This window comes from Cheilinus undulatus, linkage group 7 (genome assembly GCF_018320785.1).
Source record: "Cheilinus undulatus linkage group 7, ASM1832078v1, whole genome shotgun sequence".
Taxonomy (NCBI): domain Eukaryota; kingdom Metazoa; phylum Chordata; class Actinopteri; order Labriformes; family Labridae; genus Cheilinus; species Cheilinus undulatus.
In genome coordinates, this window is record NC_054871.1 from 38,321,212 (window position 1) to 38,345,625 (window position 24,414).

The window sequence follows — 24,414 nt, forward strand, 5'->3', positions numbered from 1 at the left end:
AAGGAGGAGGGGGCTGGGCTAATGATATAAAAGCTACCCTGATAATCAGTCTGAACAGTGGTTGGTCCTGATGGCTGGTGGCTGCCTGGTGCTGTGTTGATTGATGCTGGCCTGTGCTTTCATACAGAGCCCTGCCATGTGGACCCCACTGTGTAAACACTGTCACTGTGGTGAATCTCTTAGTTCCTTCAAGCCCGGATCAGTGGCAAGCTTTGTAATCTGCAGGCGTGACCAATAGGAGGGGAGGAGGAGGATCACAGGACTCTGATCAAATACAGAACTTGGTTTTGTTTGAGGATTTTTATGGGGAAAAATAACTGGCTTTTGAGGAAAATGAAATGCTGGGAATATATTTAACATCCAATAATAGACATTCTTTTTCTAGAATACACAAAATTGTAAGTATTGATGTATTAATTAAATAAAATTTTTGATACCTACATGTCCTATAAAAAGTATTCAACCCCACTCATTAATTTTATAAATCAATTATTGTCAATATAATTTGAATATTTTGACAAAAAAAAAAAAAAACTCTGTCAAAGTGAAAACAGATATCTGCAAAGAATTGTCAATTAAACAAAAATATGTAAAGTAAGATAAGTGATTGTATAAATATTCACCCCCTCTAAAGTGAGAGACCTAATTCAACAGAGGTCCAGACAAATGATGCTAGTCTCACAGTTAGTGAAATGGGGATCATCTAAGTGCAGTGAAAGTGTCTTCAGTGATTGAAATACAAAGACACCTGTGTATGGAAGATCGAGTCAGTGGTTAGTCAGTATTCCTGGCTACCATTACATCATGAAGACAAAAGAACATTCCAAGCAACTCAGAAGAAAAATATTAGTGAAAAGTATGAGTCAGGGGATGGATACAAGAAACATTTCCAAGGCACTGAACATCCCCCAGAGTTAAGTTAATTCAATCTTCAAGAAATGGAGGAAATTCAGCATGTGTAAATCTGCCCAGATCAGAATGTCCTCAAACTGAGTGAACATGTAAGAAGAAGACTAGTGAGAGAGACCACTTTGACCACCAGTCAAAGGAGAGTGGCAAAGAGTCACCATTGAAGAAAACTCATTAAATCTCGACTGGAGTTCACCAAAAGGCAATGTGAAGAAAGGGGAAGGGGAAGAAAGTTATTTGGTCTGATTAGAACAAAATGGTGCTTTTTGGCCATCAGACACTATGTTTTGCTGACACCAAACAGTGCACATCACCACAAACTCACCATCCGCACTATGACACACAGTGGAAGCGTCATGCAGTGGGGATGCTTCTCAGCAGCCAGGCCTAGATGGCTTGTAAAGGTAGAGGGTAAAATTAATGCAGCAAATATAGGAAATTCCTGAAGGACAATCTTAGGGACAATGACCCGGAGCAAACAGCACAAGCTACACAGGAACAGTTTAAAGTCAACAATGTGAATGTTCTGTGGCAGAAAAATCTTCCAAATCATCACTTTTCTGTAATTTTTAACACAATTTAGCATTGAAAGATCATAGTCAGCACCTTTTTGACACTTTTTATTGTTTTTAAAATTGTAATACGTGCTGACAGATGTGAGGTTTTGGCCTAAAGGCAATGATTTTTAAACCAGAAAACAAACAAACAAACAAAAATTGCTGTGCTGGGAGTGTCATGCACTCATACCATTGACTTTAGCTGCTACAGGACTGTTTTCTTCCTCATTCACAAACTTTTCAGAAACTTCCGTAAATTAAAAATAAATTGCAATCTGTGTTTAAATCAGGAGAATAAAAGTCAGTCAGCTTACTTAATGAGATGACAGACGGGTGATATGTTCAAGGTCAGCTCAGTAAAACAACCATTAGACAAATGTAAATAAAATGTCTTCATATGTTAAAATTTTGTTAAAAACAACAAAGGTCATTTGGTAAGGATAAGTGATTGCAGGCCTGTTATAGGATTTTGAAAACTTTTGAAATTAATGTTGATGGCAGCAGTATTTTTTTATTTGTTTATGTGGACTCTGGAGGGGCTTTTCTTCTCTATGATACACGTCGGTTGGGAGCTGTGTGTTTCATAACCAGCCATAAACTTGAGCGAAGGTAAAGTTCTTTAAAAAAACAGTGAAAATGTACTTCTTATTTGTTTGCTAGTGGATGCCTGGTCTCCTAAATGAAAGTCCCATTCTTGTTTCACTGGCCCATTGCCCTTGACTACCGCCCCATGTAGTCTTTTGTACTCTGTATTTTAACACCAGTTCAAACAGTAAAATAGAGGAAAGCTTCAGGAATGACCCTACAGAGGAATACCTACAGGATCATCATTTGTCGAGCTTCCGTATTGGACGATTTGGGAGAACAGGCTGCCATATTTCTGTTAAAGATCTTCAAAGACTTGTAAAGCCATAGTCCCTTCTCTGTATTCCAACCTTTTATCATTCCTCAGACATGAATTTCCTCGCTACCACGGCCCATTGTCTGAGGCCCAGTGGGGGGAGGCCATTTCTTTAAATATCCTCAATGTCACAGCCATGCAGCGTAGGTCGGCTCTGGGGCCTGCAGACCAGAGCAGTGCTCCTCGCTCCCATCCTGTCCTGAATGCTGAGCTCACAGTCAGAGATAAGTGCTTCTCCAGAGATGCCCCCTCTCCCTTAAATTGCCTTTCGCATCTGTGTAAGAATGTCCGATGTGCATGTTTAACATGTGACCATTAATCACAGCCAGACAGTCAATTAAAGCCATCAGAGCCACGGGGGCCACAGCCAGAAGAGTGCGCTGGCAAAATAATACCCAGACACATCAGAGGACACTTTCTACTTTAAGTATGGCTCCAATTAATCTACAGATCCTCTGATATTCTCTGTCAGAGGTGAGGAGGAGGTTTCACTGGTCTAAAGGGTGACCACAACTTAGATCTAAATTCTTAATAAACAAGCTTGAGATACCAGGGCAAATAGATGGTCTGTTATTAGTTCTTTGAAAGCATTACTTGGATGTTGTTAGAATTCCCTTCAGTACGATTCATGCATTTCACATAATTAGATATCTTGTAAAAATAGAGGCTGGATGATGAACCCGTATTACCCTTTATTGGCTTCTGGTATCAAATATTGATCACATCATCTTATCATGCTGTAATAAAACATATTGCTGGTTTAAAAAAAACCTTTCATCATAATCCTTTGTTAGTAAAGTTGTAAATTATTCATGAACACACATGAATGTCAGTTTAGATACTTAAGTTTGACTGTATGTTTATCTACCATTATAAAATATGAAAATATAATAATTATAATAGTTTCAAATAAAAAGACAAATAAAAACCTAACTCTATTAATGTACAGAAGGAAAGTCTAAAAATGTACAAAATGGTTCAAAAGAAAAAATAAAACTGTTGGGGGAAAATGCATCCTTCCTCTGTATGAAATTATGTTATCAGATAATTTAAGGACTGAGTAATACTGATAAAAGCCACCTTGGGATTACGGACAAGCACTTACATTTGGCTACTCGCAATACTGGTCTTAAAATAAAATTGAAAATTCATAAATCATTCTGTGAATTAATTACAAGACTAGTATTGACAGTGTTCAAATGCAAGTATGAGTACTTCAGCGAAGTATTGGCAAAGTAAACTGCCAGTATTACAGGATACAGGGTGTTTCCAAACAAAGGCAGTAAGTTTTAACTTGCACAATTATGACTTAATATTTAATCTCACCATCATAACTGAAAAAATTTAAATGTTGTCTTTTTTGCCTTAAGCCCACATCATGTGAGAAACAAAGAATGATATACGATACTATCATTGCTGACTGCAGGGTTAGCCCTACACATGGGTCTGTATGTGACTGCCTGACTGAGTGAGTGACGATTCCTTAAGAGCTGTACAGAGTTGCGCTGTGGGCGGGGTTTGTAATGGCTGCCTCCTGTGCAGTGATTACCTCAGATGTAGCTTTAGTAGTGTCAGTTTTATGAGAACTAGACCACGGTTCTGTATGAAATTAAGAATAAAACCAACACTAAAAGCTTTTCATGATGTGAAAGATGTTTTTGCTCTTCTGCCAACCTGCTTTGGCATGATTATGTAATAGCTATGGGGAAGGGTTAGCTGTTGTGGTAGTGGTTGCATGCAATGGCTGCTAGTGGAGTGATTAGCTTAGACTTAGACAGTTTTATAAGAACTCGACAACATGGTCTTTATTAAAACAAGGCCAGAGAGCAACACTGAAAGCTTTTCATGATGTGAAAGATGTTTTTCCTCTTCCCCTGGTTTGCTTTGGCATAAGTTACGGGTGGGGTTTGCCTGTGTATCCAATAGCCACTGCCGTGGTAGCTGTTAGCTTGGATGTAGCTGTAGGAAAGTGGCAGTTTAATCGCCACTGGACCACATTTCCTTTTAAAACAAAAGCGAAAAGCCCCCGAATGCTTGACATGGCAGAGAAGATGTTTTGCATGTCTCCCAGCTAGCCTTGGCATCAATTTTATTCCCAGAGAAGCACTGCCACGCAGGATACACATGTCTTTTTGTCTTGTCGCTCTGATTGGCCCGTCATGAATGTTCCTCCAATCACCTTCCGAGAATTTTTTGAAAAGTCCTGCCCTTCCCAAATGCTTAGAAACTTTCCCAGAGGAATGTGAAATATATATTCATAGAATGACTATTTGAAACATTTGATGAGTGTTTTTTAACCAAAATGAGACATGAAGGAGCATTGTTGCCCTTGTTTTACATCACTGAGGCTGCATGGAGATGCAGCAGTGGCATACCCAAAGTGTGCTGTAAGGGAAAATAAACCATATGATAAATATAATGAAAAAAAAAAGAAAAAAAAAAAAAGAAAAGAAATACACTGATTATAGACTTTAATATAGTATATATTTATTACAAAAATTAAAATTTTCTAAGTGTGATAATTATATAGGACAGTGCAAATTGATAAACCAGTATTTGTCAGATTGGATCCACCACAGTTAGCACAATAGCAACATTAGCAATAATTTTATTCAGATTTTTGATCTTGTTTTTTAAATTAAGAAAATATCATTATGTCTTGTTTTTGCTTTGTCATGTTTTTGATGGTCTTGATGTTTTAAACTCCTAGTTTTGGCCTCTGTGAAGCACTTTGAATGGCTGTATTCATGAATGGTCTATAAAGTTGGTATAAAGTTAAGCAGCTGATTGGCAACTAATCCTACCTCCTTCAAACGTTCATCTCATTCTGCCATTTCCAGAACATCATATCTAACAAGATTATACATTTTTATGTGAGACATAATCTCATTAGTAATTTCAAGCAGTTTCTGTCAGTGTATTAGAAATAAAAGGATGCTGTCTTGGATGTGATGGGTCAAGTTTAAAGAAATACATTTTTGTTAAATAGGTCTCATTTGCCTTTAATTCCTCTCCACATTCAGTCCCTGCTTTGTTTAACACCTAATTTGACATGTAAACCTCCTCACAGATAATAGTATTCTGTCAAAAACCCATTTCCATGAGACATTTAAACAAACACATAATGAATCAATCTATAGAAGTGACATTTAACCGTGTGCTTATCCTCCTCCAAAAGACACCTTTCAGGTCATCACCAGAGCAGCCTGCTCTTTTATTTTCTCCTTCCATCTGTCAGCAGAGCCTTTGTCATGGGCTCAGGCTATAGATAGAGTTGTCAAGTCGGACCTGCGGGTCACCGGGTCGTGGAACCTCTTCACTTCTGTTGACCTTCAGACAGACAGATTTATACACTGTCAAGTCTGGGCGCGAGCCTCACTGCTCCCGCCGCAGCCATGCCTCCCGTGATCGGAGACAACCGTAATAAAGACGTCAGGCTCTGACCCCTGTCAGTCTTCATTTCACCCGTAATTGTCATGATTGTGGAATAACATAAAGATTTCAAACAAATGCATTAGCCAAATGAGGCGAAGTGGAGACGTTGAAGGGCGGCCTTTCTGTCTTCCTGTCAGAGTCGGCTGTCTGCAAGCACAACTTGACTCATTTGGCGGTATAATCACAGTAAATTACTTGTAGCTCATTTGCAGATTGTTGTCAGCGAGATGGAGCGCAGTTTACCCGTTTGACAGCTTAGTTAGCAGTCCAAAGACTTGTGAAATATCACACTCACACCTATTTTTCCAATTTGAGAGCCATGCGGGGAATGTGAGACTGGAAATTGTGAGAATAATCAGACGTTCCAACACCAGCTGCAGTCCCCACCGGGCATGTGTCATATTTTCACAATAAGAAAGAGTTCTAACCTTGGATTAAAGATTTTATGTGCTTTGCTTTTATTGTTCTCAATAAAAGACAAAAGTATTCTCTATAAGATCCATAAATAAGGCGTTTTGTGTCCGATAATTACAAGAGCAGAAGGGCTGGGCTAACAAGCTAACAATAAACGTGAATTATCATTGTCGAGGCGTCGCAGCATTTTCATTGCTTTTTTGTGTGCTGCTACCCCATGTGGGTAAACAAGCAGTTGACACAAGTTAATTATTAATTAAACATGAAGCAGAAGAGAGAAAAGCGTGAAAGAGTCCCTAAAGAGACCCCTAAACAAACGGGGTGTGGAGCAGGTACCAGCGCGACCCCGCTCCCAAGAGTGCTGTCTGTTGTGAGACCGCCGACTCACTAATGAGCTGTTTGCAGAACTGGGTACACAGTGACAAAGACCCCTGACCTTCACCCACACCGTCTGGGGAGCAGTGCGGGGTTAGAGAAGAAAAACCTGCCCTAGTATGTGTGCTGCTTCCTCTTCTTCGCTCTCTGCTCCTGGTCAAACGAGTTTTGTGACTCGGCTGCAGCTACTCAAATATCCACTCACGGAGAAAAATAGAGCGACGTTTCTCCTCATCATCGACCCTCCATGCTCCTTAATGTCACCATGTTAGAAGTTGGATAACACAGGCTGAGCAGCACTATCGCTTACATAATTACTATTGTAATAAGGCCATAATCAGCAGATTGAAACACATGACCTTCATCTCCATTCTTTTTTATAATTACACTGATCATACTGGGTTTTTTCCTGCGCTTGTGTTCTTTACAGTGAAGCCAACGAGATACTAATGACCACTTTGACAGTTTGATAGTCGAAGGGGGGGAGATGCTGAGTGTGTTTGAGGATGCCAGTGCGTCGTCCGCGGCGCCCAGCGACAGTAAAAACCCATCTAATTAACCCTCCTGGTACGACATCATGTGATTAAATTAAACCACATCATCTCCCTCTGGGTTTGCCTGGAAACAAACCCTGACGATTCCTTCGCTAAGCTTTAATTTTCAAACCTGTTTCAAAGGCCTGATGCAAAGATAATTACCAGCTTCATCTCGGGTGGGTTTTTGTTCCATGCGCATGTTCATTAATAACGATACGAGGTTGGAGGTTAAAAACTCATTTAATTGCCTTTATATTAATGACATTATGAATAGCAGTGGAGCAGTGGAGTCTAATTCTGTCCAGTAGTTAGTCTACACGCAGGGCCCCCTGGAGGGCCGCTCATTTTGCCAGAATTACACCCCGGCAAAACTAGAATTAATGTGCAGCACACTTTAACAGCGATGACAAACATGCTCTCCAGCAAGGAATTATCTTGAGAAATGGCTGCAGTGTCTCTCCCTCTGTTCGTCTCCTCACATACACACTCACATGCACTGAGCAGGAGTTGCATCATGAATCCTCGCTCTGTAAACAGAGTCCAGTCCGACCCATTTTTAGATATTCTGTCGCCTTTCAGAGCCCCAGCGCTAATTAGACTCTTTTTACCCTCACGTCCTGTAGAGGTGGATTCCTTCCCACCTCCAAAAAGAACTGCAACCGAGCAGGGCACTGATGACTAAATTGTACTCTACTTAGGAATAATGATAATGAAAATGCCTCTTAGCCAAGCCATTCCAGCCATGAATATTGCAAAGAGGTAATATCAGCGAAGCGTTGGCATTTTAACTAATTTAAATTCCTGTTATCTCCCCGACTTTTTGGCTGGTTTTATGGCTGCTGGAGCAGATTTAGTTGTGTATGCGTTATGGCCACAAGAGCCTAACCATACATCTGAATGCTAATTAAACAGTCGAATAATCAGCTGAAATAGTTGTAACATGACCAGAACTGCTCTCTTTTATGTGATGCAAACATCCAATCATATAAAACCTTAACTGCAATATGAACAAACATATTTTCTTGCCTTATCTGGCATACTTTTACAGCCATTAACAGCTTTTGTGTCCAATATGTTGTCAAAGCCATGAACATTTATCTTTTGTGGACTTTACCTTTGAAAATTGTCCCATTATTATTTGTATAGTAAATTTAATACCAATGTAAGCTCAGTGTACTTTACAGGCAATGAAACTAAAGAAAATACACAATTGAGCTCAGAAAGAATGGAAAATTCATGACACAGCTATAACCATGCACCTTCATACATGAAGGTTTGGGTCGTGTGGTTGATGACCTATTCCTACAAGGAAATGCACACATAAATCTGCAAACATCAGGATGAATTGACTGTACATGAATCTAAAAGGCGTAAAAGCAGCGTTTTAAGTCTATTTTCAAGAAAACTGAATGTTGCAGCAAACGTCATCATTGTGACTAAATGATTCCCCTGATTTTGTTTTGGTTTTACATGCATTAAGGAGGCCGGAGCAGGTCAGTACAGGACTTTGGTTTTGTTTTCTCTGAATATGCAGTCAACAACAAATTTCCAAAATATTGATATTTTCTTTACAACTGATACAACAATTAAGCTCTTTCTTGTCTGACTTCTAGCACAGATTCTCTTTTTATATTAAGCCTCATAGTTCAGGAATGTAAATGTTATGCAAAGCTTCTATTTCTGCAGCACCAGCAGCTCAAAAGCTGAAATGATTTCAATCAACTTTGAGAAGTGTCTTATTTAAGTTATATCAAAAATGTAAAGTATGCATATTTGAAGCAAAGACCATGCAGGTTGAATTGTTGAAAGAAATGTCCTGTCTCTAAACCGTTCAGCTAGTTTTACTATACAATATTTCTCTGTTTTTGCAGTTTGTCTACAGAGCAAAATAACTGGTCATCACTAGGAATACACCATGAACTTGACCTGCAGTTATAAAAGAATTTATCAGTTGAAAGAAAGAAAGAGCTTATTATTTTGATTACCCATTCATTTTCAGTTATATTTCAACCTACAGGTAGAAAGAATCATGGAAGTGATTTCTTCTCCTCCCACAATGAAAACAAACCAAGAATGGACTGTAGTCAAGACAAATGGGAGGAGCGTAGGCTACAATTATGGTGATGAATAACTATGGACTGTCCCAAGTCAGCAGCACAAAACACAAATGAGATACAGCAACAGAACGGCAGCTTCCTGCAAGACAGTTTGTTTAGCAAATGTAGCCAAAGCTAATGTAGCTAGGTCATTTACCTAGCTACATTAGCTTTGGCTATGTTAGCTATGTAGCTACATTATCTATGTAGCTTATGCAGCTAATTAAGTTAATCAGGTCTGTGGAAACAACCTGATTATAATCTTAAAGACCTTTCTGCAGGCATTTCTGCCAACCTTTCAAGGCTGAATACTTCAGTAATTGCAGTCTTATATCCAGTTATGTAAATGCACAGCTTGACTTCGTGGCTGTATCAAAATGAAGTCTACCGACTTCAAAAGCCCCCCGATACACATCATTCAGTAGAATACTGCCCCACAAGCTATGCTCGCTGCATTAGAATGTTTTCATGGAGGACAGGCTTGTTTTCTGTTAGCAGACTGTTTACTCTAGCTTTTGCTAACTAGCCTATGTTTTGCAGGTCAGGTTTTAAACTTTAAACTTTTTGTATCCTAACCATTACCTTAACCCTTACCCTAACACTAAACGTATGTTTAATCTGATTCTATTTAGAAAGTTTTAGCGTGTATAACTGACACCTCTCACTTCCTGTGCCAGTGCAGGCGTCCTTATGCAGCAGTCTTTGACATAATATAAAAAAAAAAAATCATCTCCAAAAACATGTAACATAAGTTTACTAAGTCTGTGGAAATTTAGACATTTTAGTGTGAACATTTTATGTATCGTACCTTTCAAGCAGAAATGTCAACCATTTATTCTTAGAATGCATGAATATTTCTGCTAATATTTACAATCAATATATTGGCTGTGATATCAGCAGATTTGTTTTATCTTCCAGTTTGATTATTAACTTTTTAAAGCTGAAATTCATGGAGATTAATGTAGTACCAGTTTTTTTTCTTTGCTCATCCTCATTCCTTTACCTTTAAAGCATTTCGGAGGATTGAAGTTTAAGTCTAATCTACATTAAGGTGTGTGAATCAACATCTGGATCAGCTGAAATTAATTTGTAAATAGTGGTATATTGGATATCAGCAAAAATCTATTATCATACATTTATACTGATTCACTCTGGCTTCTCAAATGTGAAGATTTGCTTCCTTTCCTGACTATTTACAGTAAATAAATGCCTTTGGACTGTAGTTTGGGTATTTAAAGACATCACTTTATCACATTTTGGCATTTTATAAGATTTACATTTTTAGTTTTCAGTTTTAGCAATGCCATCACTGGAAGAAAGTCATAATAAAATCTCTAAAGTTAAGGTAAATGCTTGTTAGAATTATTTAGGGGGAAAAATCATATGTACATGTTGTGTTTTGTAGCAACCCCTTCATTATTTCTCAGCCTTTCCTCCACTCACTAACACCCCCTCTCTCTGCTCATCCCCTCACTGTGTGAATAAAGTGAAACTTAAAGCATTTGTAGCAAAATGATCCTAACTAAACAGCACAAGGAACTTATTAGTTTACAAGTATCACCATCCAGAAATGAGGCCAAGGGGGGATGATGAATGAGTATATTTCCCCAAGCAAAAGGCTGACCTGGATACTGCTTTTTCCTCCCCTTCCCCTGTGCCAAGTGGGCCACCATTTTTCACCGGCCTCACACTTAGCTGCGGACAGGCTTATTTGGGCCCATGCTAACGGTAGCCCTGACCCGCAGTCTGCCGCTGCCAGCCTCCCTCTGCACTCATCCGAAAATTGTAATCCCTTTGCTGGGGCCCTGTAATTTGATCAAATAGCGAGCACCCTTCCCCACCACTTATTGGCCAATTAAGTCAAGTTCTCACGCAGGGGGTCCAGCTGGCTCCGTGTTATCTGGGGATGAATTGATTGAAGCCATTCCACATCTATGAACCCTACTTTAATGATGTAGGTGATAATACTTGTAATTCTTCTCAGTCAGGGGACTCGTGGGCGCAGCTGTTACCGCAGTAATCCTTGTCCTGATACACTGAAGTACCAGCTAGGCATTAATCTGTCTCTCAGATTCTCCTTCGCCAGGTTTTTCTCCACCGCGTTCCTGCTTTTACTGACGTCTCGCAGCTAATACTACATCTGTGAAATGTGACATTGAAGGTATGCGTAAAAGAGAGAGAAAAAAAGATGAGGCGTAACACACGATTGAGAGGGATTCAATGTTAATGATTATGCCTGCATTACCCAGTTTGGGCCCTGACCACTTTGTTAAAAAAGACACTCACAGCCCACTTCCCCTCCCCCTCCTCTAACTAAACCATGACAACTTAAGAAGGATAGATTTAAGGGTGAAGAATCAATAAATACATGCATTAGTTTCAAAGGCAGACATTAACATTCTAAAACAGACTTCTCTTATAATCCTGCCTCTAGCCATCCAGTCAAAATATCAAATTATCATAATGAGGTCTAACTGCATATAAATGCTAAGCATTAAAACCAAAGAAAGAGGTTACACATAATGCGATACATTCTTTATTAAAACTTGCACAGAATGTCTGTATGGGTACATATTTTTAAAGCTTCATTTCTTCACATTGTTGAATTAATTTGCATCGCACCATATTTCATGGTTATTAAAACGCCTCTATGACAGTGAGAATAGGTAATCATAGGACATCGTTGTCACGTCCTCCTGCCTTTGTTTTACATCCTCCTCCTTCATAAAGGTGGAATACTTTGTCAAAAAATTAAAAATACAACAGATGACCTGAATTTGAAGCATATTATGCACAAAAGGGTTGAGCGTGCTTCTTAAGAGTGTCGACGTTGTCTTTTAACTCGAGATCAGAGAGGGAGAATTGCATAGAAATTAGTCTGAAATGGGAGCCGTCCCTCCAAAGTTCCTCAGTAAGAGACGGGTGAGCAGAGGTTATCTTCTCAGCCGCTGGGACCTTGACAGGTTCTGTTTTAGTCAAATTGCTGCAGTTTTTCCAGCTCTGCAGAGCCGTACACCGGGGCCAGGGAATAAAACACTCTCTTTTTTGGGGAATAAAGATGAAATTAAGATAATGATAACATTTGAATGATGAAAATAGATTCATCAGCCTATCACACAGTTAAACAAACAAAAAAGCCAGTTTTTCCTACAGCTTTTTGCTTCCATGAAAGCACATTTCCTCCTCATAAATAGTGCCAGTAAGAAAGGAGTGGGGTCTTGGATAGGAATGTGACCTCCACGGATTTCATCAACCATTGCCTCTTCAAGCAGGATGGGCTTGAGTAAGCTAGGCTATACAGTCCTACGAATGGGAACAGTTTTTTCACACAGTTTATCAAGTTTAGGGTTAAAATGGGGCAAAAAAAAAAAAACGATGCTGGCTTGATTGCACATTATAGTGAAAATGTCTGATTTTTCACCTAGAAAGCCTTTGTGTTTGGCACTATTTTTCAATGGGAGCTTTGGCTACCAGCTACGTGCTCTTCCACCTCAGCGTATCTGATCAGCTGTTTGGGTCTGTGGACTTCGATTTTGACTCGGGTGATGATGATGTGTCATTTACCGTTGAGATGAGCAGATACTTTTATGAGCTGGAAAAGAGGCTGACCTGGTAGTTCTACAGATCAGCAGAAATAAAAAGAGGGAGAGAAACTTTAGTGTAAACTGGCAGCTTATCTGGTGGTGTAGGAATGGAAACTGTGAGCCCATGCCCACGAGAGCTACTGTTGTCATGAGGGGGACTTAATTACAACACTTCTTCAGGACATTTCTGATCGAGATTAGTGTCTTACAGACACCTGCAGCCCACATCACTCCCCATCCAGAGTTCCCGGCCTTACTAAATGCCGCCGTTTTACAAACTTTCTGAAGATAAACTGGAGAAACTGACACCCACCAGAAGAGCTGTATGGAAATTCATCATCCAGGTAAGTTTGTGGCTGTCGCTTTATTTATCTAATGGCTGATGGTTAGACACACTAAAGCCAGCCCAACATGTTTACGTTATGAAAAAAGTGCTTTAGCTGTTAGAGTGGAAAACTGAGCTGAAATAACAAGATTCAGCTTAACTTGGTGGGTTTTTCTCTGACAAGACAGCTCTTCAGATACACTGAGGTGGAAGAGCATGTAGTCGGTAGCTGAAGCTTGCATTGCGAGCTTTTACAAGTTTGAAGGGGCAAGTCCCTCATACACTCCAATTTCACAAATACTGAAATATCCAATAAACTCTGTGAGGGCCCTAACCAAACTAAGCTGAGCCTGCATAAAAGTATCAGCTCTGCTAAAAGCTCCTCTTTACTTCTTTTGATTGTTAAAAGATTAGAGAGGCTGATTTATTTACCCCCCCCCATGAAAATTGTTACCTAGTGTCCCACATTAATAACGTTACCAACAAGTTAAGCAGAACACAGCGGGGTACAACAAAATACCACAATACATTATATTAACCTAGTGTCATGATAAGAGGTACAAGAGACCAATGTACAGGATCTATATAAAACATAAACATTTATGCATACATCTTCCCTCCTTCCCTCTGTTGGCCAGCCCTACCCTTCCCCATGCAACCCCTTTTCCAAAAAAGTTAAGATGTTAACTTGTTAAATATAAATAGAAAAGAATGTTGCCTTTTCTTTAAAATGTGCAGTCTTTCCAAGCTTTTTGTTGTTGCCACCGCTTTTAAAATGTTTTGCAGGCATTGCATTCAAAAAAGATAAAAATCTCAAATTTACACCTTACAGGACATTGTGCTGTTTCAAAAACATAATTAGATAAATGCTTTACAAGCTATCACGTACTGCTTCGGTTAAAGTTTGTGCAGTCCCAATTTTTTGAAAATATGGTTGTATATAAAAGAGATAAACCTTAAAAGATATGCAGCCAAACCAAATTTGGATCAACTAAAGTGAAGACAATGAATCGTTGTTTTCTCAGGCATTTGCCATTTAGAATGGCTGAAACTTTTAGCAATATTAGTCAGTAAAGGAGGCAAATATAGTGGTCGCCCAGCCCTATCATGATCTCACAAACTGTAAATAATATCATGCTTTGTGCTGAGGGGCTCCTTTGGGCAAGGATAAGGGTCCTCAAGGGTGCATAGATCTGGTGGGGGTCAGAGGTCACCAAAGCCAGGTGGAGCCTGGGACAAATTTATTAGGGGAATGAGATGATGTAGGCTACACTTAAAGTATCGTCAACAAAGGCAGGCACCTGCAGGCCAGCTGGTGCTCTGTGGCACTGATAACACTCACCTGCCAGTGAACAATGAAGATATTTTCTCCACAGCTCATTACCCTGCCTCTCTTTGTCTGCCTTCAAATGCTGTGCTGGGCATTTACTGTCTAAAAATAATTTCCACATTTTAATGTTCAGAAGGCAGAGCATCCATTTATCTGTGCCATTAAATTTACATTGCCAACCTTTGTAAAATGTATTCCCCTTAAAGCGATTGTAGGGAAACATAAAATCTTACATTTTGTATTATGTGTGTAAACTTAAGTATACTGTTACAATTTGCAAATCACTCTGAAAATGCATTGAATAATAATGAATAAAACATAAAGTGCTGAGCAAATTAGACTGGTGTGAGCTCCAGCATGCCCCACTAGTGTTTTCGCTGAATGCCATGAAAGATCTTGATGTTAAGGATGAGAAACTGCGTGAGTAAGCAGCACTAGCAAACCGGATCAGTCTCATGGTAAACAATTTAGCATCCAGGGGGTGGGGGGGGGTGTACAGTAATTACTGCTTTCAGTCTCATTTAGAAAGCCTGTTGGCGCTTGGGAGCATGATGTCACAGCGATGCTGGATGAGTTTCTGGATTTGTGATGTGCAGAAATGAACAGAGATTTAAGTGACAGGTCGATTGAGCTGTCATGCCAGCTTTGAACACTCCCTGGTTATTCCCCCCTTTTCTTTGCTCCCCTTCCAGACAGTCACGCCTTATTTTGTCTGAACACATATTGCTTAAGTGCTGCTTATTAAAGGAGTTTCTATGTGCAGTGTTGGGCAGTACACAGCTAAATCTGTGCAGTCATATTAACAAAGTCAGAGTTAATACTGACCCATCTACAGCGTCTATATCGTCTGCCGCACCATAGAGTGTTGATTGACTATTTTTGGAGAGTTGGTACCTTAACTCTGATTAAGTTAATTTATCTTTTTTGAGTTTAAAGTGACTCTTCTGAACATTAGCCAGAGTTACTTTAGCTCTTTAAATTGAGTGTTGTTTCTGTGGAAAAGATGCATTACCTCCATCAGTCACAGCAGTGTGAGCATGGAAGTTTCCAGAATGTCATAGAGCAGCCAGTCACTAGCAGAAGTTTCAAATGTTTCGTTGAGAATCTTTGGTGGGAGTTGGGCACCTAAGACTCCTTTACAGTTTAAAATGATTGTCAATAAGCTGTGCATGTTGCACATCGCGCTTGTGTACGTTCATGAGCAATTGCACCATGCTGGAGCACAGGGCTCAGAAAGCGTGCTGTGCTTCAGCGGTATGGAGCACTTACATTTACTGGCCAAACAAACTGGACTTTGAGGCTCAAGCATAGCTGGGGATGGCATGGAATGAGCTCTTAATTTCAAAAGTTGACCATGCCTGCCTCTATAGAATCTTTTAGGTGTGTTTTAAACTGCTCAGTGTGCTTCATAAAGAGAGTATCGCCTAGAAAACATGAAAACAGTGTTAAGGAATCCTGTTCTGGCAGCTCTTGACATGAAAACTTAAAAAAATGAGTCAAGTTGGTCTCCCATCTTTGTCTCATCAGCCATTGTTGTTGACAAAGATGATATCAGAAGTCATGTCTCCTCATGATTTTGATTGGTCAGGGGAGGTGAAGTGATATGATAAGTGTGGTGCTGTTCCAATAGTTGAACTTTATTTAACTGAGAGCACTCTTAGTGCAGGAACAAAAACCAACCAACACTGAGGGCAATTAGGATGCAGAGGGGCAAACTTAGCTAGATTTGGATGAGAGAGTTTAAAAAAGGCTGGACAATGGTCTTAAAAGCGTATTGATCGACTCGTACAGAACAGTCCAACTAAACATGCCAAATTAGTACTGACAACGGAAAAGTGACTAAATCTCCTGAGCCCCTGCACACATAAGGACATCACAATTTGGCTTTATTACAACAGAGTAATAACTTCTGCTTTAGATCTTCTAAATAATTTTCCAGAATGTCCCTTGAAGTTTAGGTAATTTTTGAGAATTTGTGCTCCAGTTTGGCTCAGTGTGTAGAGCGGGCACTAATGGTCAGAAGCTGTTGTCCTCTCAACACTGGTCATGGGATCATTTCTCAGCCTCAGCTCTGTTTGGTGCATATCTTCCCCCCACTCTCTCTCACCATGTTTCCTGCCTCTCTTCAGCTATCCTATCCAAATAAATGCAGACAAGCCCCAAAAATGATCTTTAAAAAAGTTGGGAGGATTTGCTTTGATATTTTCAAGAATTTTCATGGAAATTTTGGAGATATGTTCATATATCTTGGAGGGTTTCAAGAGGGTTTCTCGGAGGGAAATTTATTTTGAACGTTTTTTTTTTTTGTATTTTAGTGGCAAATTGGGAAATTTGTTGGGATGTTTGGTGAAAATTTGTTTTGGATTTTTGGGGCATTTTCATGACAATTTGGTAAATGTATTTATACATTCACTATTTTAATTTTGGGGGCAATTTGATTGACAATGTGTAGGTATTTTCATGGAATTCTTAAGAATTTCCATTGAGATTTCAGGTCACAAGTTTGGTCATTTTCATGGAATTTTAGGAATGTACATATTTGTAAGTTTCTGGGAATTTGATAAGAAATTTGGGAATACTTTTATTACCTTAAGGATGTTTAAGAATTTTCAGAAATGTCAGTTATTTATTTGAAATTTTAAGGAATTTGAGTGGATTTTGGGAGGGAAGATTTCCTATAAATCCAAAACTTTTTGTCAATTTTTTTGCATGCTATGCTTGGCCTTAACAAGTCCTTGTGCTCTATTGTCAAAATACTGACTCCCACATACCTCTGTCAATGACTGACATCATTTCTGACTGACTTAAACCCCCCAACATCTGACCAACTGGCAAAAACATCTGCTCTAAAATCGATCCAGTGCTGTATTTTCTGCAGAAACAGGACCTTCAGCAGAGTTTTGGACACCATTTTAGTAAAAACTATTCCTTATTCAAACACAGGACTGAGCTTTAAAACTTATAAGGATCTACTGATCCCAAATGAGTGGGAGAAACTAAAAATGCATTATAAACTAAAGCTCAGGTCTCAGGGGGTTAATATGAAATACAGGACTGTCAAAGTTAATCACATTAATCATAATTAATTAAGGTTCACAGTTAGTGCAGCAATTTCTGAATATTGCATTAATTCCATGCTTTATTGTCCTTTTCAGCCCACTTTGGTTAAACCATGTCAGTCTCTCCCTGCAGCCACAGGGATGTAAAACAAGTCCAACACTACTTCTTAATGTCTCTGCACCTTATGATAACAAACATTTACTCTTTTATTTCCTTTTCAGTCCATAACCAGTTCCATTTTCTGTGGTTAAGTATATGTTAAAAATCTTCAGTCTACCATTGAGAGCAGATCTGTATCCAACCAGGGAGTCAGTTACCCAAGCTTCTGTAACAGAAAAATGGTGTCTGCATATGAGGACAACAGGCTTACTGTATATCACTGCACAACACAAAGCAAAATTACCATTTTGTTATTTGTATAGGGAGTGGAAAATTTCCATTTCAATTATTAGAGATTTCCAGAACATTAAAAAAAAATCATCCCAAATTCCGCCAGAATTTCAAGACATTGCCAAACATTTTAGTGAAAATTCTTAAACATTTTTTTTTAAATCACATAAAAAAAACTGACTTACTTAAATGTTTCCCAAAAATTTCAGTCAAACTTTCTGAAAAAGCCTAAAAATTTTAATAAATCTTCCCCCAAAATTCCACAAAATATTTTAAGCAAATTCCCCCAGATTTCTCATCAAATTCCACAAAAAATACCAAACAAATGTCCCATGAATTTACAGACATTCACCCAAAACCCATGGAAAGTTTTCCCAAACATCTAGACAAATTTCCTGAAATTTCCATGAAAAGTTTGGAGCATAATATATTCCCCCAAATTTTTCAAATCAAATTCCCAAGTAGTAAAAGATAAATACCCTTAATTCCTATGAAAGTATGTAAAAGTTCCAAAGCAATTACCTCCAAAACATTAAGCCAAACACTTCAAAATATGTAAATATAATCAAAAACTTTTTTAAAAATTCCGGAAAATTTAAGAGAAAAAAATCCCCAGACATTCCAAACATTCCATGTAAATTCCACAACACTTTAAAAACACATTTTGTAAAATTTCTCAGCAAATTCCACAAAAATACCAATTACCCAAAAATTTACAACTAAATTATCCTTAAACCTATTCAAAATTTACAAACAAATTCTCCCAAATATCAAAAAGGATTCCCTAAAATTTCCATGAAAATTTCGTAAAATGTCAAAGGGTATTCCCCCCAAAAATTTCAAATCAAATTCCCAAATATTTACAACCAAATTTCCATGAAAGCCCAAGAAATCCAAATCTTTCCAAAACTTAAAACCAAACACTCTAAAATATGCAAACATATCTCCAAACATTTTCTTAAAAATTTTACAGCAAATTCCTCAGACATTCCAAGGAAATCACTGCAACTTTTGCACTGTAGAATTAAATCTGTTGAGCTCACCTTAAAACAAATGTGGAAACTTGTTGCCTCAATTATAACAAGTAAACAAAACTTTACTTTTGTAAGTTCAAATAACTTTATTTTAAATGCGCTGCAATTACACTTATGTAAGATTTATGAGTAATAAATACTGATGCTTACTTTATTATTTAAGTGTTCAAAACTGAGAATCAAATGTTTCAAATGTACAGTGAGTGTGTGATACTTCTAATTCAATACTTTTTGTGCACTGTAAACCCTGATTAGGTCATATAACTCTAAATATTATAGGTAACTGATTACCTTAAAAAACATAAGTAGTGCTCACTGAATAAAATAGAATTTTGTAAAGACATTTGAACCGAGGTAGGCAAACTTAAGCAACCATGGCTGTCAGTGACTCACTGAACCAGTAGCTGATGTCTCAAAGTGGGGCGTGCCATTTACTCAACATAAACATCAACATTACACTTCAACATTACTTTTTACATTGGACTAAAAATTAGTTCAGTCAACTCAAAAATTTAACACAAGGCCAGTTTTGAATGCAAATTAGTTGAATATTAAGATGTGATTAATCACGATTAAAATGTCTGATCTTTTGACAGTCCTGATTAAAGAAAGAATTAGTTTTGTAAATGAACATGGCTTGGATGCAGCTAGCTTATTTGACCATGTTTCTGTAGCTTATCTTACTTTTCTGCTTTGTGTAGCTTATTTTTAAGTAGAAAACTAGCAGCTTAGCTCACTATGTTTTACAAGTATCTCACCCAACACCGTCTAAGTGTGTGTGTTTTGGAGGGAGAAGAAGTAAATGATCAGCAACCTTGAAGTCTGTTTATGTCTTCGCCTGGGTTCATTGGAAAATCAAATGAAAAACCACATTATGTACATTTATGTACATACATTGCAAATTAGCAAAGCAGGAGATGATTTCATATGTATTTGTGTGTGTGAGCTAGTGTGCGTGGCTGCAGGATAAAATAAGCAACAAGCATTTTGGGCTTGTAAACACAAGCAAAGAGGAGCGTCTGTTGCTTTGTGTCCTTATTATTTTTGGCAGGGTTGCATATGTTCCCCGCGCAGAGCCGAGCTTGATTATCATTCCAATCAGCAGAGGTGGAGAGAGTCACATTAATTTGTAGTAATTAATAGCACTGCTGCATCTGACAGCGCGCGCTAACGAGACCCTTTGATTGTTTGGATCTCTAAGTGTGCCTCTCCTTGTTTGCATCACCTCGGAGGAATTCGTAATATCAAAGCTTAGCGCTATCTGATACTTGTCAAAATGCAATTTATAAAAGTTTAATTCTTTTATTGATTTAGTTTAGGTTTGATGCCTGCAGTGTCAGCTCCCCTGGTAGAACTTAGTGGATTCAAATGCTTGTCACCAGCTCGGCCTCCTTTTTACTGAGAACAATTGCCATAGGCCAGCCCAACAGGCATGGTTTAATTGCCATTAATTAAAAGCATAAATCTTTTTTCTTCACTTGCTCTGCTCTTAAACAGGGCTTTGCGTATCTGCTTTTTTCTGTGCTTGTCAGAATCCCTCCTGGCTAGTCAGGATTCAAACCCCCCCACCCCCCTCCTTACCCCCCTCCCGCCCCACTCTCCCTCATCCTCTCCCCTTCCCCCTCCTCTCCCTCTTCTCTGTTCACCAGACGTTTCTGGAATCATCTTTTTAGCACACTCCTGCATGATCTGACATGAAGTGCGGGCAGCATGGTGATATTTAGTAAACCGGCTTCCTTCTTTATTGATGTATAATGAGGTCAAATGAATCCCCTCGTACGCATGCTTAGATGGCTCCTCGCCTCAAATCCTTTCTGACAGCGAGTAAAACAGCCGGCAAACACAACTCCGGCTCCCAGAGACATGGTTGTGAAAAAGCAGGAGAGAGGCAGAGAAAAAAGCTCTTTTATACCTTGGCAATTTCCCTCCTGTCTAGTCCTTAATTAGACACTTATTACCCTCTGAACAGAGCTGCTCTTCTGCTCTAAGCCTATAATACTGCAAATACTGGATGGTAGAATTAACATTAATGCCAGGTTTATTATCACATGACAGCTCTATTTACTTTAAAAAAAGAAAAAGCATGCTTTACTATTTTTTAAACATGCTTTCATGCAACTTGTGTTTGAATTGTGATGCATTTTTAAAGTTTTACAATGGTAGCATGTTAGGAAGAGGATATTGGCATCCCTCAAAGCCAGTTTAAAAAAGGATCACTGGAGTTTTAAATTATCAGCGGTGTCAAAACGATTCAGTTCCCATTCATTGCCAAGCCTCGTCCCTTCGCCTTCAGCCGTGCGCCCTCTGCTCCTGGGTGGCCATGTCACCGTCAGCGGCTCATCCGACCACTACGCCCGTTTACGCATATTAGCTTTTTGCCGCATCTGCCAGCATTCGCAGCCCCCTCCCTTCACTCCTCCCCATGCAGCTGCATACATAGTCAGGGCCGAGCCTTCCCAGGCCTTATTAAAGCTCAGTTCAGGGTCATCGAGAGAGTGCAGCACATAAATATGTTAGGGCAGCGCTATCAGCCGGTCAGTTTACCGAGGTGATCGATGATGGTCCCAGCACACTCGACCAACAAACATCTTAAGCGGATGCAGTTTTTGCTTAATTGGGAGCTTTGCAGCTCAGATTCCGACTTATTTGATGTTGATGATGAAGTCCCAGGAAAGCTGGGGGATTCGTGTAAACTAAATGTGTGTGTGCTGTCTTCATTCGTACGCCGGTCAGAGCTGTTACCCATCAATTTGACCTGCACACTTTCCCCCTTTTGTGAGGAAGCAGGAATGTGCACACATACAGATTAGGGATGGGAATTTACTGTTAATTTATAATAAGCGATCCAGTACTCTCTTTACCTTATGAGCAACTACTGGAGTACCCGTTAATGAACTTTTTTTAAGGAGAAAAAACATCAGAAACAGACCTGATGTTGGCCTACGATGCTTCCTGTGGTGTGCTGCTCATACATTCTCCAAACCCCGGTACAAAATAAAATGATAAGGGACAAAAACGTGCAGGTTGGAAAATTTGCACCAGCCAGCAGTCAAATGCAAGAATTTTTGAGCTATGTTGGGTGAATTTGCTCAACCTGCCGGTAGCTGGGGTAGGAAAATTAACCCTAACAGTGATTTTGCTACAGTAAACAGTATGAACTAAATCCTGGCCTTTTGCTTATTCCTACTGACTTTAAGGAGCCAAGCAGGTCTACATGCTTCCTGACCAAAGCCCTACCTGTACTTCAATTACTGTTAGAAACGTGTAGTTCATGTTATTTTAGGTGAACCCAGTAAAGAAATTGGTACATCTCCTGTCTCTCTTATCTTTTCCTGTACATGCTGAAGTAGTTAAGAAATAATCTTGCGGTCACTGGAGACATGCTAAAATAGCATTATTATATGTGGCAAAATAACACTCAGACTTTTCCAAGAGGCTGCTAACCTTGATGGTTGGGTTCAGCTGCAGACCTCTCAGCGACCTCAACCATGAGGCAGGAAGCAGTGTTAATTTTGTCTCCTAAAACTATGACTAAAAATGTTCGTTGACAGCCTCTTTTCCATGAGAAAGACTAGACTAAGACTAGCCAAAAACATGTTTGATGACTCAAATTGTCTAAGAGTAAGTTTAGTTTTCGTCAAGATGACTAAAATGTAAGTTATTTTTAGTTTGACATTTAAAGTCCCTAATATTTCTCCACTGTGGGTAAATCTGTCAAAATACATATCTGCTGCTGTTCTGCCTCTCAGCTGTTGAAAGCAGGGACCCTAGGTTTGGCAGGGTGCAGAGAACACACTACCATGATTTGGTACCAGATTCAGGCAAATTCTTGGACTAAAAGTGAAGACTGAAATGTGAGGACCTTTTATGGACTAAAACTAAAATAAAATGTTTTTGGGTTTCGTCAACTACAACTAGACTAAAACTACAAAGGGTAGAAATGACTAAAATTTGACTAAAACCTGAATGCATTTGATCTAAAGACTAAGACAGACTAAAATTAAAAATAGCTGAGGGAGATAAATCTGAATTTAACACACCAAAAACTAAGAAAACTCAAAGAACCCCAAGGTTAGGCACCCAACCCAAAGGTTAAGTTTGGAGTAAGGGGGAGAGGAAATAAAATTAGGAATAACACACCACAAACTTAGGAAAAACTCAATAAGGGTGAGTACGTCACTCCCTGCCACACAGTAAAGGTTGTCCCATTTAGAGATCTGCAACAGATGAGCCCAAAACACCCCACCATAGAGGTCTGCAGCCAGATTTCTCTCCACTTCCCAGCATAACCTTCATGACTGTAATAACTTAAGCTAGTATAATTACTTAATTTGTTTAGCACTTATAAAAACAACCCAATTAATAAACCTTACTTTAAAAAAACTGTTTACTTTTAACCCCTTAAAGCCTGAAAACACAAATAATAACCAGAAAACTCTAATTTTTTGGAACTGAAATGTTCATTTAACTTTCTACTAAAATTTTTAAAAATCCAAATTTCCATAAAATTTAACAAATGTAAAACAACAAATGTCTTTTTTAAGTGTGCTTTCACTTGAGTTTAACTAAGATACTGAAGTAATACTCACTGAAAAACAGCATCTGTTTAATAGCAGGTGCTTTTCAAGTTATATCAACTCAATTTAACTTGAAAAGCAGGTGCTTTTCAAGTTATATCAACTCAATTTAACTTGAACATTTATGTTAGGTCAACTTACTTTTCTCATCTATTGTAATTCTCACTTAAATGCTTCACATATTTTGATTTCAAACATCCCTCCCACTGGGAGTGGTCTAACTTTTGTGACCTTAAGTGGTAATGACTGAACAATGCACACTGAATCAGGAAGTGCTTTTGCATGATGTTCACTACACTAGCCCTGCCATTTCAGTGTTCCTCCACACAAGCAGGAATTCTCTAACTGGATGGGCAACTTCTGCCATGGTGCAAGAGTGTCTAATGCCCAAAGGCATTCTGAGAAAACTCTGCAGATGAATAACCTCGCAAAGCAGACAGATACGCCCGTTTCTGTGTTTCTCACTGGCGAATCCATCTTGCAAAGCTCCTGTCTGAACCGTTTGGGCCCGGTTAGAAAGTGACAGGACCAATCAGCAATGAGGGGCAATACTTTCAGCTGTGACAGAGTCGTGGCGTAGGCAAGCAGCAACAAGAGGCCAGTGCAATTATGGTGGATGACATTAGTGCAGATGCTGTTAAAGCATCACTTTTATCAGAACTTGACAAGATTTCTTCATTAAAAGAAGAACAAAGAACAGCATTGAGTTGTTTTCTTTTCAAAAATGATAAAAGTCGTTTACTGAAATGTCTATAGTCGCAATGGTTCGCGGTATTCCTCAGTAGCTGCACACATGCACCTCGGTTGCGGCTACGTCACATGTTTTGTTGCTCTGATTGGCGCGTAAAGATGTGACAGAACGTACATCCAATCACACTCCAAGTTTTTTCA